A 17,071-nucleotide genomic window follows, 5' to 3' on the forward strand; every position below is an offset into this window, starting at 1 on the left:
GAAGTGAGCCATTTTCATTGTCACAGTAGGCAAACAAACCTCCACCTCCCTCAGAACTGAACCTCAGCCAGTGGGACCGCACCTCTACAGCAGGATCATGGCCCTGGGCCTTCTCAGCACAGTAAATCTCTGCAGGTCACTCTGTATTAGCATTGCCATGTGGATTTCTGTCATCAAGGACTGAAGTAGGCAAGGGTGACATTTTATTTTGTCCCAGGTGTTTTCTCTAAAAAACAAGCCAAACCTCTCTAAAAATATATATGGTTTCCCCTCCTCCATCTTTTAAAATGAAAAACAGGTACACTTCTATAGAATTTCCAATTTTCCTCATTTTCACTGAGAGAAGAAGATGCAGTGAGGTACTTCTGAGGTGAAACCCTCAATCAAACATTTCCCCAGGTCCAGTTCTTGTAGGAATGACAAGCAACAAGCCTGTACAACCTCTGTCACACAGAAAGGTAAGCCAAATGACCTTTACAGGCCATCTCTAGTAGCTTTGACATACATAGCTATGTAGTATTTGTTGTTTAGGCCAGCTGTGAGCTGAAGCCTTTCTCTAAAGCCTATCATTTATGTTTTAAAATCAATGGCCGCCTTCTTGACTGAAATCTGCCTGAAGCCAGCAGAGAGATCCCGCAGAGCAATGAAGAAAACTTCGTTTGAATGTCAAGATCATTTGGGCTGCTTGGACACATCAGCAGGCAGAGAAGATCCTCAGAAGATATGAGCTGGGTCATCCTGGGAGGGTTTGACCCTCCTGGGTTTTGCCTCTCCTGGCAAAACCTGAAAAGAAATCCTTACACTGGTTCTCCCTCACTTGTAAGCGCTGGGGCTGCATGACCTCTTTTGTAATGGGACTGATGGAGAAGCCAAGGGAGGAGCAGGAGAGAGCAATGCTGGTGCTGATGTCTCCAGACCCACTTTGCTCACCCTGTGGCATGGTCCCCCCCACCCTCAGGAGGATGTCCATGCAGGAAGGGCTTCCCTTCATGGGTCAGAACATGTTCTGGCTTCCAGCCTCTCAAGGGTTTAAACTCAGCCAGTTAGTCCCAAGTTTGTTACAAGCTTGTCAAAAACTAGACTGTCTCAGCCTCCCCTTTTCATATAGTAGCTTCAAACCACTCTATTGTGTTAATGACACACTGTACTTTCTGTGTTCGAAGTCATTAGTGCAGTCACGTGGGGAAGATAACTGCTGTCAAATCAAGGCCGCTGTTCACAATAACTAGTGCAAAAGGAACATCATTTTACTTAATTTTTAGTGACCCAAATGCAAGCCTAAAGCTACCCATGTTCAAATGTGTTGGCAGAGCTCACCAGTTTTCCTCTAATTAGTGCATGTGCCTAAGCTCAAAAGGAGATAAATGAATAAAACTCATGCCACAAATCAAAGGGTGCTCTACCCCAGCAAGGACTGGAGGGCAGACACTACAACCTACTCCCCATGGTTGCTGGTGGAGATCACCATCATGCTGAGCTCTGGGTCCAAAGCTGGTATGTGGCTTTGCGACTCCCACCTGCTCCTTTGCACATAACTAGGGTGCTAGAAGCAAATCCCTACTTGCAAAGAGCTGTTGCACAAATTCCCTGACGATACATAACTTTTCAATGTACTGGCTTTCAGAGAAGTTGAGATGCTGAAGTGTTGTTCAGTCACTTTCTGCTACAGTTGCAGTTAGCAGGGGTTTTCAAAACACTTGGCCTGAAATCCATCCCCTGCTTAAGTTTCCAGAGTTAATGAAGCAAAGTTTGGTTCAAAATGCAACTTGAATTTTCTGTGAAGAAATACATTTTTAAAAAGCCCCACAACCCTAAACTTCAATTAATGCCTTCAGACTGCCAAACTAATTTATTCAGTTGCAACTTTCCTGATAGGTAAAGCTTTCTTCCCTAATTAAATGATGTTCACATAGATCAGTACATTTCCCTTTACGTACAGCAAACAAATTTTAAACCTCTGCTCTAGCTGGGAGGGAAGGGATTAACGCAATATTAAATATGAAGCTCTTCCTATTACCTTTTTTCCTTCTCTCTCTCACATGCAGCTCTCACATGCATGTATCCACTCACACAGAGTGTGACTACCTTGGCACGAGAATGCTGACCAATAGCAGGAAAATTCAGACCAATTTAGTTCTACCTTTGTCATTCACAGTGATTTTTCTTGGCAAAGCTAGAAGAATTCTCTTGTCCTCATTGTTTTTACCTTTGCTGTCCAGTGCCAAGCCAGGGCTCTCCCTGCAAGCACACTGAAGCTGAATCAGCCCAATGCATTTAAGACATGGATGTCAAACTCATTCTGTAGCAAGAACCAAACAGCTTTTTCCAATTAGCTGTTGCAAACTTGAGCAGTGCAACCTTGCCCTAAGCTTTGATGGGACTAGGGGCCTCTGCACATGACCCTGACCACGTTGCATCTCTGGAAGTGCTCACCAGCAGCTGAGAGGAAGCACTCATATGAACAATTGTGATTTTGGCCCCTCCTTCATTTTTCCTTCCACTCGTCCTTTTCCAATTTTCATCATGCATTCACCTCTCTTTTACCTTATCCTGCCCCATCCCCATAGATGCACTCCCCTGGTCAGTCTTTCACATATTCTGGTTGCTGAGGCATAGGCATATGCAACCTTTAGGTATATCCATCTCTTCTGGAGATGGCTACAGCTGCTGCGTAAGTCCATCTACCCACACCAAGAGGAAAGGGTAGTGGTATGAATTAGCTTTGTAGCTGAGCTGTGCAATAGCTGAAGGCAACAAATATGCTGTGCCCATGAAGCAGAGCCGTGGCCTAGCAGTGCCACACTCCCTTTGATGTATAGGATTAAGTGCCTGGGTTTTAAGTCCTGAGAGCCTGACTGTGTTTTCTAGAAGGTCTCTGCTTTATCCCATGTGCGTGGCTAAGTGTCCCAGTAGGCTGCTGTGGCTCTCCCTTCTCACTGGTGCTGGACTCTGCTCTCCTCTTCTCCACGTTGCACCTGCAACCCCAGCCTGCTATCAGCGTGCTTGTAGGCCAGCCACTGGGGGTAGAAATCGGTGCCTCCTGCGTGGCCTGGCTGCCTTGCCCTGCTGTTGCAAGCCAGCCCCGTGCTCACACCCGTGGAGGAGACAGACGCCTCCTCTCATAGGTTTCCTCCCAGCGTTGCCAAGCCTCTCACCCAGCATCGAACAGCTTCCCAGCATCTCCACTAAAAATGCACTATTTCAGCAGTGTAATGAGCTCCCCAGGTTGAGTCTTCTAGTGACTCCCCACAAACCACTGAAAGGACAAACTACTGTTTTGGTTCATTAGCAAGTGCCTTGTAGAAATCTGTTTGTATATTTGCGAGCCATTCATGCTAGGTTTAGGAAGACGTGAATTGAGAAACAACTTAGGCCTCACACATTCCTTTCCAGGTCTTCAGGATTGACAACAGAGAGCAATTCACCCCCAAAGCACAGCAAATTCTCCCCTGGCACACTGAGGGCCAGACAGGGCACTCTAGATGTTAGTCAGCATTTTTCTTAAAACCCCTACTCTTGGAGCTCTGGGATTCAACACAAAATTGAATTTTCACCTAAAACACAATGAGTGAAGAACCCCCTGAGGATTTAGTTCTTGGCACAGCGGAGGAAAACATCACCAGAAAGGCTCAGGCAAATAAAATAAACCTCTATGGCATTGGCATCACTTTCAGGTCCTGAAACATTTTAAGCATTCAAATCACCACAGAAGCTGTTTGTGACAGCATCGTAGATGTGACTCACAGATTCTGTGCCTGGACCTAGAAGAAATTCTAGGCAAAGACCAGGCAAAACAGGAATACCAGGAGATGAGGATGCAGGAAAAGGAGCTCTAGCACTTTGCTTGCACTTTTCAAAGTTGCTGCCTTCAGGAGGTAGAAGACTTCTGGCACTTTGTATTTACAAAGTAAAACAGGGGCCACCTCCTTTGGCATCCAAGGCGAAACTAAGCCTTCCTTAAGGGTCTGAAGTTGCTGAGGAGCAGGAATTTTGGAAAACTTCAGTCTGGTTCTGCAGTTCTACTCTGCCAGATGATACGAATCCATTCAAGCTTTCCCTCGTGGTTTTACCACATTTTACCACCCAGAAGTAGCTATGGGATAAAAGCTACTGCTGCAGTCCACAAAGCTTGCTGGCTCAGCTGGCACAGAGTGCAACAGTGATTATTTAAACTCAAGTCAGGCACTTTACAGTGAAATCAAACTGCCCTCCTGGCTTGGAGGGGGCAGGCTAAAGGATCACAGGTGAGTGGCTACATATGTACTGTGGCAGAGGAGCAAGCTTGTGGGAAAGTAACCTAAGGTAACTTGGAGGGATTGTGGAGCAATGGGAAATATCAGCATGGTGCTCACTAAAGATACCAGAAGGCCCCTCTCTGGCAGGCACAGGGGCAGAAGCTTTGTCTTCTGTGCATTGGGAGGGAAGGACACAAAGACTGTTTCTCAGGCCAAGTATTTACAACCCTCTCCAATTTCCCCTATGTTTTCAGGATAGCCTCTCCTTGCATAGGTGTCTACAATGTCTGTGACCAGCTGCATGGAAAACCAGAGCAATCCACCTTTCACTGACAGAGCTTTGGGTTCCCATTACCTGCTCTGAGAGAGGGAGGACACCACACAGAAATAAAGGAGCTGGTGGATTCCAAAGGAATTGGCCTAGCTCTTCTCTTCAGATGTGTTTCCCAGGTGAAGTTTAATAAGCACAGCCCTTAGCCCACTGCTGCCTTCAGATCTGTTCACTAGCACCTTTGTGGGGGCTTTCCAAGACTGCTAGTTCTCAGGGGGCTGAGATGCATTGTTTTAATTGTATATAATTAATTACTGCTCCCTTATCTAGATTCCAAAATTTACTGTTGGGGCTTCAGTACCAATGCTCCCTTCCCTTCTAATTAGCTTCCTTAATCTGTGCAGCCTTGGGGACAGGGCTCTCCTTGCAGGGAAGCCTGGATTGCATCTAATTACTAGCACAGGAGACAGACAGCAGGAGAGCATTGTCCCTGTCCCAGATATTCATTGTGAGCAAAGAGCCCAGATCAGGTGGACACAGGGAAGCTCTGAAAGTGGCATGTGTATGTACGCATTTGGTCTTTCTGCTCCATCTGTAGGTTGCTTTGCATGCTACCCCATCATACATTTGCAGCAGAAGACCATGCAGGACAGACGCTACCCAACTGAAGTGCAACTCACATGATTAATGCTTTTGCCTGGCCAGCACATAACCACAGGAGAGGAAGAGTTCCCAAGACCTCATCTGACCTGTTCTAAAAGAGCCAATACATCTGATATCTTCAGTAAATTTTTGCACAGTGTATCTAAATTGTCCTCTGCTGTTGACAGAGTTCACACATGCTACTCCTGAGGACCAATCTAGGAGGAAATTTTCCCTCCTGTCTAATCTGAATTGCCCCTGTTGCTTCCTTGAGACTCTGCAGACACAGAGAATATCTTATTACCCTTTAAATAGCTCAAGGCTTAGACCTTCTCTACACCTGTGTCTTTCTAAATTAAACAGTCCCAGTTCTCATAGTCTTTCACCTTGCGTGACATTTCTCAGACCACCAGTCACTTTCCATGCTTTCCAACTCCTCTCAACTTCTTCTGGAGTTGAGTGCTCAGAGCTGGACACAGCTGGGCAGAGAGAGCACAAGGATGGCTGCACTCCTCATTAATATCTTCAGGGTGATGTCTGTCTCATTCATTGCAAGAGCATGATGTGAGCTCGGATTTGGCTGCTGGCTCACAGTGGCACATCCTGACTCAGTTATTCCCCTCCCACTTGATTTTGTACTTATGACTATCCTTGCACAAGCACTTTACAGTGTTTTGCTTCTTCTCAGGCTATTTCCCAGCTCATCTCTGTAAATCTCTATTCTACCCTCAATAACATTTCCAGCCCCTCCACTCTTTCTATCTGCAAGTTTCAACACCAAACTTCCCTTTTCCACACCCAACAAGCTCCAGTTCAGGACAAACACCTGCTAAACACCTCTTCACCCCTATCCAGTGCCACATTTCTCCTTCCAGACAAGTTTGACCCCATCACCCCAGTGGCCCATTTAGCCACTGCTTCCTTATGACAGTACTGAACAAAGCAACATTAAAAGCCCTTCGGAAGTTGAGTGATATGCCAACCAATGCTTCTCCCTTACCCAAAAGGCTGGCATAAAATGAAATTAGGTTGGCTCCATAAGATTTGTTCTTGAAAAATATATGCTGGGTGTTATTCATATCCTTGTTAACTCTGAGGCACCTACAAATAACGTGTTGATTTATTCTAGGCTCTTTCAGGTACAGAAGCAGATCTAATCTGGCTGAGCTGCTTTTGAAGACAAGTCCCAAGCTTGTCTGCAGTCTCACCTATTGCCCAGGAAACCTTTCAGGAGGACTGCTAGCAGCTCTAAGAGCCCCTCAGGCATTCTCTAACAGCACAAAGCTAGATTTCAGTATGCTTGCTGGGTCCAAGGACAGGTAGGTTACATTATGTCTGTCCTACACCTGCAGGCCTTGTGAACACAGACGTCCACAGAGGGACCTGCCTCTTGATGCAATTTGTTGTTCAGCTCCCTTCCCCTTCTCACTCTGCATTGCTGAGGCATGGAGAGGACATGTCCCTCCCCTCTAATTCCCATCCAGTTCATGTTCAGCCTGACTGTGATCCAACACTCCCACTCTGCTCTGTTACAACCCTCCCTACTAAACTGACCAATTTTCAGGTTTTGGTATGATTCTTCCTGAGTTCCAGGTCACTGGAGAGCTCATAAGTCAGGTAAGTCTCCTGTTACACTTCCCTCCCTTTCCCCTGTGGTAGGATCATTTGTGCCTGGGGCATTAATACTGACTTCATTTATATTATTTTTACCCTATGTAGGAGTCATACCTTACCCTCTTAGGTCCCATCACATAGCCAGTTGCTAGGAGGAACATAAATTTCAATAACCAAACCTAAAGCGAGAATGCAAATCTACTGAACTAAGCAAATACAAAGCCCTGTGAAGATTCTGGTGCCAGGTAAAACCTGTTTCACAGAATCACAGAATCATCTAGGTTGGAAAGGACCCTGGAGATCATCTAGTCCAACTGTTCGCCTAGCACAGTTCCCACCTACAGCATATCCTTAAGCTCCAAATCGCCCCTACTCTTGAACACCTCCAGGGATGGGGACTCCACCACCTCCCTGGGCAGCCCATTCCAATGCCTAACAACCCGTTCTGGAAAGAAATGCTTTTCCTAATATCTAGTCTGAACTTTCCCTGGTGCAACTTGAGGCCATTCCCTCTTGTCCTGTCACTTTTTACTAGGCTAAAGAGACTCAAACCCAGCTCTCTGCAGCCTCCTTTCAGGTAGCTGTAGAGGGTGATGAGGTCTCCCCTCAGCCTCCTCTTCTCCAGACTAAACACCCCCAGTTCCCTCAGCCGCTCCTCACAGGACATGTGTTCCAGACCCTTGACCAGCTTTGTAGCCCTTCTCTGGACACGTTCGAGTCACTCTATGTCCTTCTTGTAGTGAGGGGCCCAAAACTGAACACAGTAATCAAGGTGCGGCCTCACCAGTGCTGAGTACGGGGGTCAGATCCCTTCCCTGTCCCTGCTGGCCACGCTATTGCTGACACAAGCCAGGATGCCATTGGCCTTCTTGGCCACCTGGGCACACTGCTGGCTCATATGCAGCCAGCTGTCAATCAATACCCCCAGGTCCCTCTCTGACTGGCAGCTCTCCAGCCACTCCTCCCCAGGCCTGTAGCGCTGCTGGGGGTTGTTGTGGCCCAAGGGCAGCCCCCGGCATTTGCCCTTAGTGAAACTCCTCCAGTTGGCCTCAGCCCATGGCTCCAGCCTGTCCAGGTCTCTCTGCAGAGCCTCCCTGCCCTCGAGCAGATCAACACTCCCACCCAACTTGGTGTCATCTGCAAAATTACTGAGGGTGCACTCGATCCCCTCGTCTAGATCATCAATAAAGATGTTAAACAGGAGTGGCCCCAACACCGAGCCCTGGGGGACACCACTCGTGACTGGCTGCCAGCTGGATTTAATTCCGTTTACCACAACTCTCTGGGCCCGGTCATCCAGACATTTTTTTACCCAGCGAAGTGTGCGATTGTCCAAACCTCGAGCAGCCATTTTTGCCAGGAGAACGTTGTGGGAATCGGTGTCAAAAGCCTTGCTAAAGTCAAGATAAGTTACATCCACAGCCTTTCCCTCATCCAATAAGCAGGTCGCTCTGTCATAGAAGGAGATCAGGTTTGTCAGGCAGGACCTGCCTTTCATAAACCCATGCTGACTGGGCCTGAGCATCTGGTTGTCCCTCATGTGTTGCATGATGGCCTTTAGGATGAGCTGCTCCATCAGCTTCCCGGGCACTGAAGTCAAGCTGACAGGCCTGTAATTTCCCGGATCATTCTTCCGACCCTTCTTATAGACAGGTGTCACACTGGCCAATTTCCAGCCAGTTGGGACCGCCCCAGTCAGACAGGACTGCTGGTAAATGATAGAAAGTGGCCTGGCGAGCACCCCAGCCAGCTCCTTCAGCACTCTCGGGTGTATCCCATCTGGTCCCATAGACCTGTGTATGTCTGTGTGATGCAGTAGGTCACTGACTGTCTCCTGGATTGCAGGGGGGTCGTTCTCCCAGTCTCTGTATTCTGGCTGTGGAGTCTGGATTTCATCAATACAACTAACCTTGCTATTATATATTATATGTTTGAGCCAAAGCAACAGGTTTCATCTCAGATCCAGCCTCCTGTTCTCAATGAAACCAGGGTGTCTCTCCCCTGCTCGCTGCAGTTCTACTTATTCCAGACTCCCTTCAGAACAGACTTTTTTCCTGTCTCAAATGCTGTGACAGGGCTGCATATTCATGTGAGAGCTATGCAGTATTAGGACAGCAGAGCCCAGGCTGTAGGATGGCATTGCTGGGAGGGAAAGGAGGGCTGTGACCAAGGACGCAAGGCTCCTCGAAACACAATGTCCACAGTCTCCAGACAGGCATGTTTCTTGCCTGTATCTAAAGGCTTGCCAGGATAAGTCATCTGTCACAACACTGGTGAGAGAAGCGCTCAGGCTGCATGGGTAAGATCTTGGGTCAGAGGCTGGCAGACCCAAGGCCACAGGAGTGGCACAGAGACAGCAGGGGAGTGCCAGGGAGAAGGGGCAGGCAGGGGAAACACCTGCCCAGGCTGAAGAGCTGAGCCATTAGCACTGTAAAGCTGAGGCTGCCTGGGCAGTTTGAGGGGCTGATGAACACTTTAACGGATAGATATATTTCTACTCCTATTTGTTCGTGAAGGCTCAACATAGAACTGTTTTGTTCTCCTGGAGTCAAGCAACAGAGTTTGCAAAATAACTGGGGGAAAATCAGTCCTTTTTTCGGTTTTGTTCCAGACCCACCAAGAAACTCCATGCCCTTCTTAACCCCCAGCGAGTAAGACAACAGCTTTGTCAACTGGTGGCAGTGCATCTGGCCTCTGGGACAAGGCTCTCCTCAGAGTGTACTGGGCCCATGGTTAAATTAGAGCCACACCACATGACCCCAAAATAGCGCAGTGTGTGACTACCGCACACCAGTGTTGTAACAGGAAGAAATAACTGGAGGAATCCCTAAAACATGCCAAAGAGCAAAGAAGCTTCCTGACAACAATGCCATAAAATTTAAACCACTGGAAAAGACTGAAAGGTAGTATCTCTGCCTCCACTCAGCCCATCTCCATCCCTGTCCTCTGCCATCTGAGAGCATGTGCACTCAGAGGACCTTCCCCTGGAAAGGACTTCGCTCTGATGGGGCAGGTGTGTGCCATCAGCTCCATCTCTCTCCTTCCAGCACCCTGTTCAGGGGGAATCCAGTCTGTGCTCCCATTCTTCATTATTGCTTTATTTCTCATTGCCAGAAACATTTTATTGTTACTTTGATTATGTAGGAAGGAGTTCTGACACTATGGAAATGGAACCATATAGGGACTGGATGAAGAGGCACATGCTGGTCACCCTCTTACTTGCACAGCAGTGGGAATATTTTCTCTCTTACGCTATGGTATTTTTAAAACAGAGAATGCTGTTATTATTTGTTGTCACCCAGCATCCAGCACTGCCATTCTTGGAAACCAGCACAACGCCTCCGATGCCAGTGTCAGAAACATTATTAGTAGTGTTTTTGATATCTCCCAAGATGTCCTCAGGCTAAATGGCATTTATGACTTGGAGAGGGCTGACCTTAACTCCAACCATGCCTGAGACTGCAAAGCAGAGAACATACCCACTAGTACCAGTGCAGCTAGGCCATGCACCCAGCCATTGCAAACACTGTGGCTGTGAAAGACTAACTTTTAATCAAAGCTCCTCATCTGAGGGTACTGTAGAAATACAGGTGGTTCAGCAAGACCAGACTATGAAGGTTAAGCTAACACAGTTGTCCTGTGGTGCTGGAGAACAGCGGAAGGAGCAGAGACAAGGCACAGCATAGGTATCTTTCCCCTTGCATGGCAGTGATGTGCATGCCCTTGCTAGTGAACATGCAATTTTGTCCCAGATGTGAGCAAAGCCAGTAGGGACACACACAGGCAGATCCAGACATGGAAGACTGTGGATCAGCTCTGGTACCGGCCTGCCAAAGGGCAGAGTGACATCACATCTCCCCACTGGCAGGGAGTCTGCCGATAGCACTCCATCCACCTGCAGCATATGGGATGATGCCTCTGGGCCCAGCCGCTGCCCCTGGGGAGGGTCTGTTTCTGACTCAGCCAGTTGTCTGCCAGGTCCAGCTTCTCCTCTCTGTCTTTGCATGACAGCAGATGTTTCTCTGCCCATCTGCACAGATGCTGGCTATGGTCAGCTGTCTGCTTTTTGTTCTATATCACCCTTGTTTTAAGCCCACAAATGCAGCTCTGCTGCTGGATGAAAACTGAGTGCCATCTACTCAGGTCAAACCTGGGGGTAAAGTGTCAGAGGAAAGAAGTCTATTCCCAAGGCAGATGCTCAGCTTGAACTCAGCAATTGCATTGTGATCCTGTGCACAGCTATTTACATCTCCATGCTCAAGGATTTGCCACAGTAAAGGATCCTGTGCACACAGGCTGGAGAGGGACAGATCCCTGCTCTGTTGACAAGACCTGCATATCACAGCTGGTGCTAATGCTGCTGCCAGCAGTGCTCAAGCACATGCCAAGCAAAGAAAAGGGGGGACAGGGCTTCTCCTACCCCTGACTCTCATCTCCCCAGCAAGGAGCTGCAGACCATGCTTCAGTCCAAAATAACTCGTTCTCACTGTAACAAGCTTCACTAGGGCTGCTGCTTTAATTTCTTAAAACAAGCCTAGATTCTGTGTTTTATAAATTACTACAATGCATTTAATAGGTAGCCTTTTCATAAAGGAGCACAGTGGATGTGTACACAGGCCCTGATGAAGCTAATAACTGCCTCTCAATGGTTTTCAGAGAGTTATTACGTATTTAAGATCCAAGCTCCCTTAATCAACCACAGAGATGCAGCTGGCAGCAGTAAATTGGCAACAACAGCTCATTACAAATAAGGAAACACTGTTTTTTCAAGGACAAAAACTGTGTCAGCTCTTCAGTGAGAGCTAACCACTCTTGTCCTCACCCTTCTTCCCCCATTCCCCCCAGTGATGTGCTGGCACGACTTGCTTCATCCAGTAACACAACCTCACTGCCTAATCCCCTCCATAGGGGACATCATCAAATCAAGTTCCTAGATTTCATTACTTATTTTGGGAAATGGCACAGATTGCATTCCGTTCTCACCCTCCCCAAGCAAGCTATGGGCAGGACTTGTCCCACAACACCATGATGACATGGCACAGGAGCACACATGCTGGTCCTGCTCTGGGGAGGAGAGGACCAGATCAGGCCACAAGACACAGAGACACAGCTGCGAGTATGCGCTTTGCAGGCTTGAGACCCAGCATGTTACTTGGGAATGATTTTTTCAGTACACATCATGTCTGTGTCACTCGGTGGCCAGTCTGTGTGCACAGGGCAACTGCAAGTGCCTGTGAGCACTTGGGCACAGGAGAAGGGGGAAGGTCTGAGAATACCACGTGGTCTTACTTCCTTGCTGTCTCCTAACAGAAATGGGGAGTTTGTCCAGTGCAACCAAGACAAGAGCACAGCAGTTTGAGAGAGATGCACAGGAATGGGAGATAATAAGGCTAACTTTTTAGGAGTGTTTAGGAAAGACTAAACATTGTGTGAATGAAGAGGAGAAAAAGAAAAGACAACTCACCCTATTATATCTTCCCCCCTGAAGAGAGGACGACCCAAAGCAATGACACATTTCAGTCATAGGGAACTTTCAGGACCCAAAGCAATGACACATTTCAGTCCTAGAGAACTTCTCCTCCCCAAAACTCCCTTGGAAACGGAAACAGGCACCCACACCATGCCCCAGCCTGGCGCAACACGTGCTCAGCCTCCCTGCTGTGGGCCATGGCCAGGGCCACCTTCCATAAAATGGACCCAAGACCTAGATCCTGGTGGCCGTAGCTGAACTGCCTGCAAGTTCCACTGGGCCAGGTGAGGCCGCCAGTTGCAAGGGGGGAAAACATGCTCTAAAAACCAAGCTGGACACTGGAAGCAGGTTGAATAAGAGTTTAACCTTTGTTTGGTCTGTTTTGATATCTCACACTGTGCCTCCAAACAGTAATCCTGCACAAACCAGGGCTTGTGAGGGAGGGGATGCACGCTGACCCACACAAACAAAGTGGGATGGACAAAGAGAGAGATAATATGTTCAACAACGAAATGTGAAAAGGGGAACATTTGTCTGCTTCAGCTTCAGTCTGGGTTATGGCGGTCTTTCTGCCACATCAGAAGACTCTCAGCTCTTCCACTGCATCCTACTGCAAGGCTGACGATGCTGGAGGTTTCATTTTTTTTCTCTGAAGCTGCAGGCCACGGAGGCAAAACTGAGCTAGAGAGGTCTCAGGGATGAGTAGATTTTATTTTTGCCGTTTCTTTAGAAATACCTCACCCAGTGTTTTTTGAAAAAGAAAAGGGGAACTTACCACTTGGTTCCCCCTCTGCCACAATCTACTGACCTTGACATTTTTTAAAGGGCTCTTGGGAGGGAGGCTATGTGGTCTCTGAGCACACTTTTCCTAAAAAATTTGAGAATTTAGCTGATGTGTCCCTGTTACAATTTGGCTCTTACATTTATGCTTCCAGAGAAATTCCAAAGCTGTCTTGAACAAGTCAAATTCCGTGGACCAAGAGTATCATTTCCTAAAGTTGCAGCAGACACTTTTTTGTAAAACCAGCTAAAATGTGTGTTATGAACAGCATAAGATTCTCCATGCACTTACAGTTATAACTGCATAGGTGAAATACCAGTTATCCATATGATTGTGTATACCATCTTCCTTGCTGACTTATTAACTCAGTAAAAACTTTTGGGGGGGGGTGTGGGTGCAGACAGCTGGAATGCAGATTGTTACAGATCTCTAGTTGCAATGCTATCTCTAGAAAAACTACTGATTTTTGAACATGAAAGAACACACAGTTTTCCTATCGCTTTGCAGTCACATCTGGAAGAGGTGCCCCTCCTGATGTTTCAAGACAGCAAGGAGAGGAGATCCCATCAGCTGGTGGAAGGATTGCTTCCTCCTTTAAGATAGGAGGCTGTACTTCTTTTGAATTTTTTGGCATTTGGTCAGGAAATAAAAATACACTTGCTAGATGAACGAGTGACCTCTTCTATGATCACAGTAGCTGTGGTAGATGGGTAGGCAGGAAAAGTCTGCAACCACACATCTTCTCCATGTTCTCATCAAGAAAGCTTTAATCATTAATGGAGATGCAAGACAAGGCTGGAATCACCTTGCTGAGGATGGCCCCAGTGGGAAGGCTCCCTCTTTACACTTTAAATCATAGCACCCTGTCCTACACTGATGTCTCAGAGCCCCAGGTACCCATGCAGCATCACTGAGACTGACCTTGCTGAGACCCAAGTCAGACATCTTTAGCTTTCCCAGACAGCTTGGAACAATCTGTCATGCAAACCCAGCTAACCCCTTTGCAAAACATTTAAATGCTGTTTCTTTCACTTGCCAATGTGCACCCACTGAGCACACAAGCTGTGCTTCAGGAGCAAGGAGCAACAAAACATCACTCCAAGAGGCTACCAAACAGTACTGGGATAAAATGTTCCATAGGAGGACCAACTACTTCTCCATCATACATCGTTTTTGGTAGCATCAAAACGAGATCTTTGTTTAAATGCACAGGAGTAGCATGGTTTCAGAAGTTACACAGCTATTTTATATGTTCTGGGAAAGGGGATATCAACAGATTGCAAAATGTGAAAGTGTCTCTGGACGCTGCAAACAAACAATATGTTATGTAATTGGGCCTTCTGGGAACTGGAGGAAGGTTTCTAGAAGATCAGGGCCCTCCCAGCGCTTTCTAATTTTACTGGGACTTACCAGCAAGTCAGGCCTCTCATAATAGAGTTACACTGTTGTACACAGTTTTCTTTCATCTTTGTGTCCCCCTGCACTGCCATACCTTTGTTGTTAGTGCCCCAGAAAAACATATCTTACTCAATTTTATGAAGCTGATTAATAAAGCCTAGAATAGCAGAGCTGAAGAGGCACTAAAGACCTTCAGAAAGGGCACCAAAGCCATCTCTTGACCACCAGAGCACGGGAAAATGTGAAGTTTTAGAACTTTACTGAATCAAATCTGCTGGCCAGTTGCACCATTCTACATAGCTGTGATTTAGCTGAAGCACAGCACTAACAAACAATGACATAGCAAACAGGTTTTAACTCTGTAATCCACATAGTGTGCTAGTACATACAGCAAATTCTTTCAAGGAAGGATGACTGTAACCAGCACCTCAGCTTCAGGACCATACTGACTTTGTGCTGCAGAGCTGTCCTAAACATGTACCCAGGCAAACGTGGACCTGCAGGAAATCTTCTGCAGGTCAAATTGTACAATGCAACACCTGAACATGGACTGTAGCAGCTATGTTTTAGATGAATACTTACTGTCTTTCAGGCACACGAATAACATGAATAGATTGCAATTTGTACAATCAGTTTCATCTTTCTCCCAGAAAAATAAGGAAGAATGTATGCCCTCTCCCACCTCAATCGAGCAAGACTCTTGGTCAACATATGGCCCTGCAGTTGCCACCTCCTCCCACCCCATTCCCCAGGCCCTCAATTGTACTAGGCTGCGAATTCCTGAAGTGGTGCTTTCCATGTACCGTCCCTCCCTGAGATTCCAGAGAGAGAGAGTTTAAAGGCAATAGAGAGATTATATCAATGCCCTGGTGTCTGCACAGAAAAAAAACCACACTCGATTTTCTAAGAAAGCCATTTTCCCCTGTTTCTTTCTTGCTATGCACGTGCTGACAGCCAGTAAGAAAAGGAAGGAGGAGTCTTGGTGATGTGGGGAGGGCACACTAGCATGGCCCAGGAGTCCAGGCAGCAGCTCTGACAGGACGTGGTCAGCCTGTTTCCAGCACACCCCTTGGCTACTGGGCTGTTGGCAAAAGTCAGTTAGTGGAGGAAAGGCCACCAGCAGAGGCAGTAGGCAGAGGCTCAGCAGGCCTTGGCACAAGGCCAGGGAAAAGGCACTGCTGTCCCACTGCAACACCCCACAGCACAGACTGACACCAACAGGCAGTGCAGACACAGGTGACACTACCTGTCTTTGATGAAGGACAGCACAGAGATCCTGACCAGAGTGATTGATCCAAGACAAAGGGGAAGCCCAAGCCCTTCTGAACATGGTCGCAGAGCCTGCAGTCATGTGTTTGGTCTGCCATGAAAACATGTCATATCCTAGGGGAACTGAGATCAAACGTCAAAGTCTTCCTGTCAGTAGCCCAGTTTTGCTAGTGCTGAGTGACCTGGTTAATAATAGTTCATTGCATCTCTGCAGACAACTCCCTGCTTCTTCCCAAATGAAAAAAAACCAAACAAATAATTGCATTCCTCTCTACTCCACTTATCATTCAAGAGCCAGGAACAATGGTATATTGTGTGCTCTCAACCCTTGTGTGAGCAACATGCATGTTCTGGTCTCCAGATTGCTGGAGCTGTGAAGTTCTTGATCAGACTTTCCTGAGAAGTCAAAACCCCAACTGGTCTAATACTCTGAGAACTACAAGTCCCTTTTTTCTTTCCATTACTTCAAAAAGTTTTATGATTCCCATTTGCTTCATTCTTCCTGTGCACATGGAGCAAATACAAGTAACAGACAGAACATTAAGGCCCACTCTCAGCACTCAGCATGGGTCTGTCTCAGCTCCTAAGAGACAAGTTTTGTGATCTGCAACACCAAAGCCAACATTTGGCTCTCCTCTGACACAGCAGTGTCCTTTACCAGTGACTGCTCCAAGTTCCATACAGTTCTCAGGGACTGATCTACAGACTCAGACTTCACTGTAGGAAGAGTCTGAGGCTGGACCAACGCAACTCCCAACCCTTGCTCCTCCCAGAGCACCAACTGGGCAAGAAAACATCATGACATACCCAAAGATAGATGTTTTCTACTATGATTTACTGGGCTAATTTATGTTCTCCACATAATGTAATAAACAAGGCTAAAGCACTAATAATTTTTCCACCATTCACCTAGCAACACATAGGAGTAGCCTCCAACAGCTTTCAGTCTTTTTTATCTGCAAACAGCTGAATGTGGCTGCAGTTGCATTCTAACCATAAAGCTTCTCTGCTTTACAATACTTTTTCAGGACATGCATCAGACAACGACCCAGGCCTGCAGCCTTTGGAAGAGGAGGAGGTGAAGACACCTTCATCAAAGCCCTGAACAGAGCATCAGTGCAACAGGATGTGGCCCAGTCCCAGATGACCTGACCCTCAATAGGCAAGGGGAAGCAGGTACCACAATTTATATACTCAGTTTAGGCCCTTCTCAAGACAGGTCCTTGTGACTGGGTGGTAACAGCCAGCTCGGTTTTGTTCTCTGCTTCACTGTACAGCTGAGGCTTTAGAAATCTGCTCAGTGCACGGGTAGGGTGTGGGAGGCTGAGCTAGCAAACCCGTCCCACCTCCCTGCTGCTGGAAGGGTGGAGTGCCCCTGAGAAGGCATCACC

General features: G+C 47.2%; 1 protein-coding gene across 5 annotated transcripts in view; it reads right to left on the reverse strand.

Moving 5' to 3' along the window:
• SLC8A1 (solute carrier family 8 member A1) overlaps window positions 1-17,071 on the reverse strand; it is a 138,007-nt gene that overhangs the window by 109,059 nt on the left and 11,877 nt on the right. The gene's annotated exons all lie outside the window — the stretch shown is intronic.

Source organism: Athene cunicularia (assembly GCF_003259725.1).
Source record: "Athene cunicularia isolate RWA chromosome 3 unlocalized genomic scaffold, athCun1 chr3_part1, whole genome shotgun sequence".
NCBI lineage: Eukaryota > Metazoa > Chordata > Aves > Strigiformes > Strigidae > Athene > Athene cunicularia.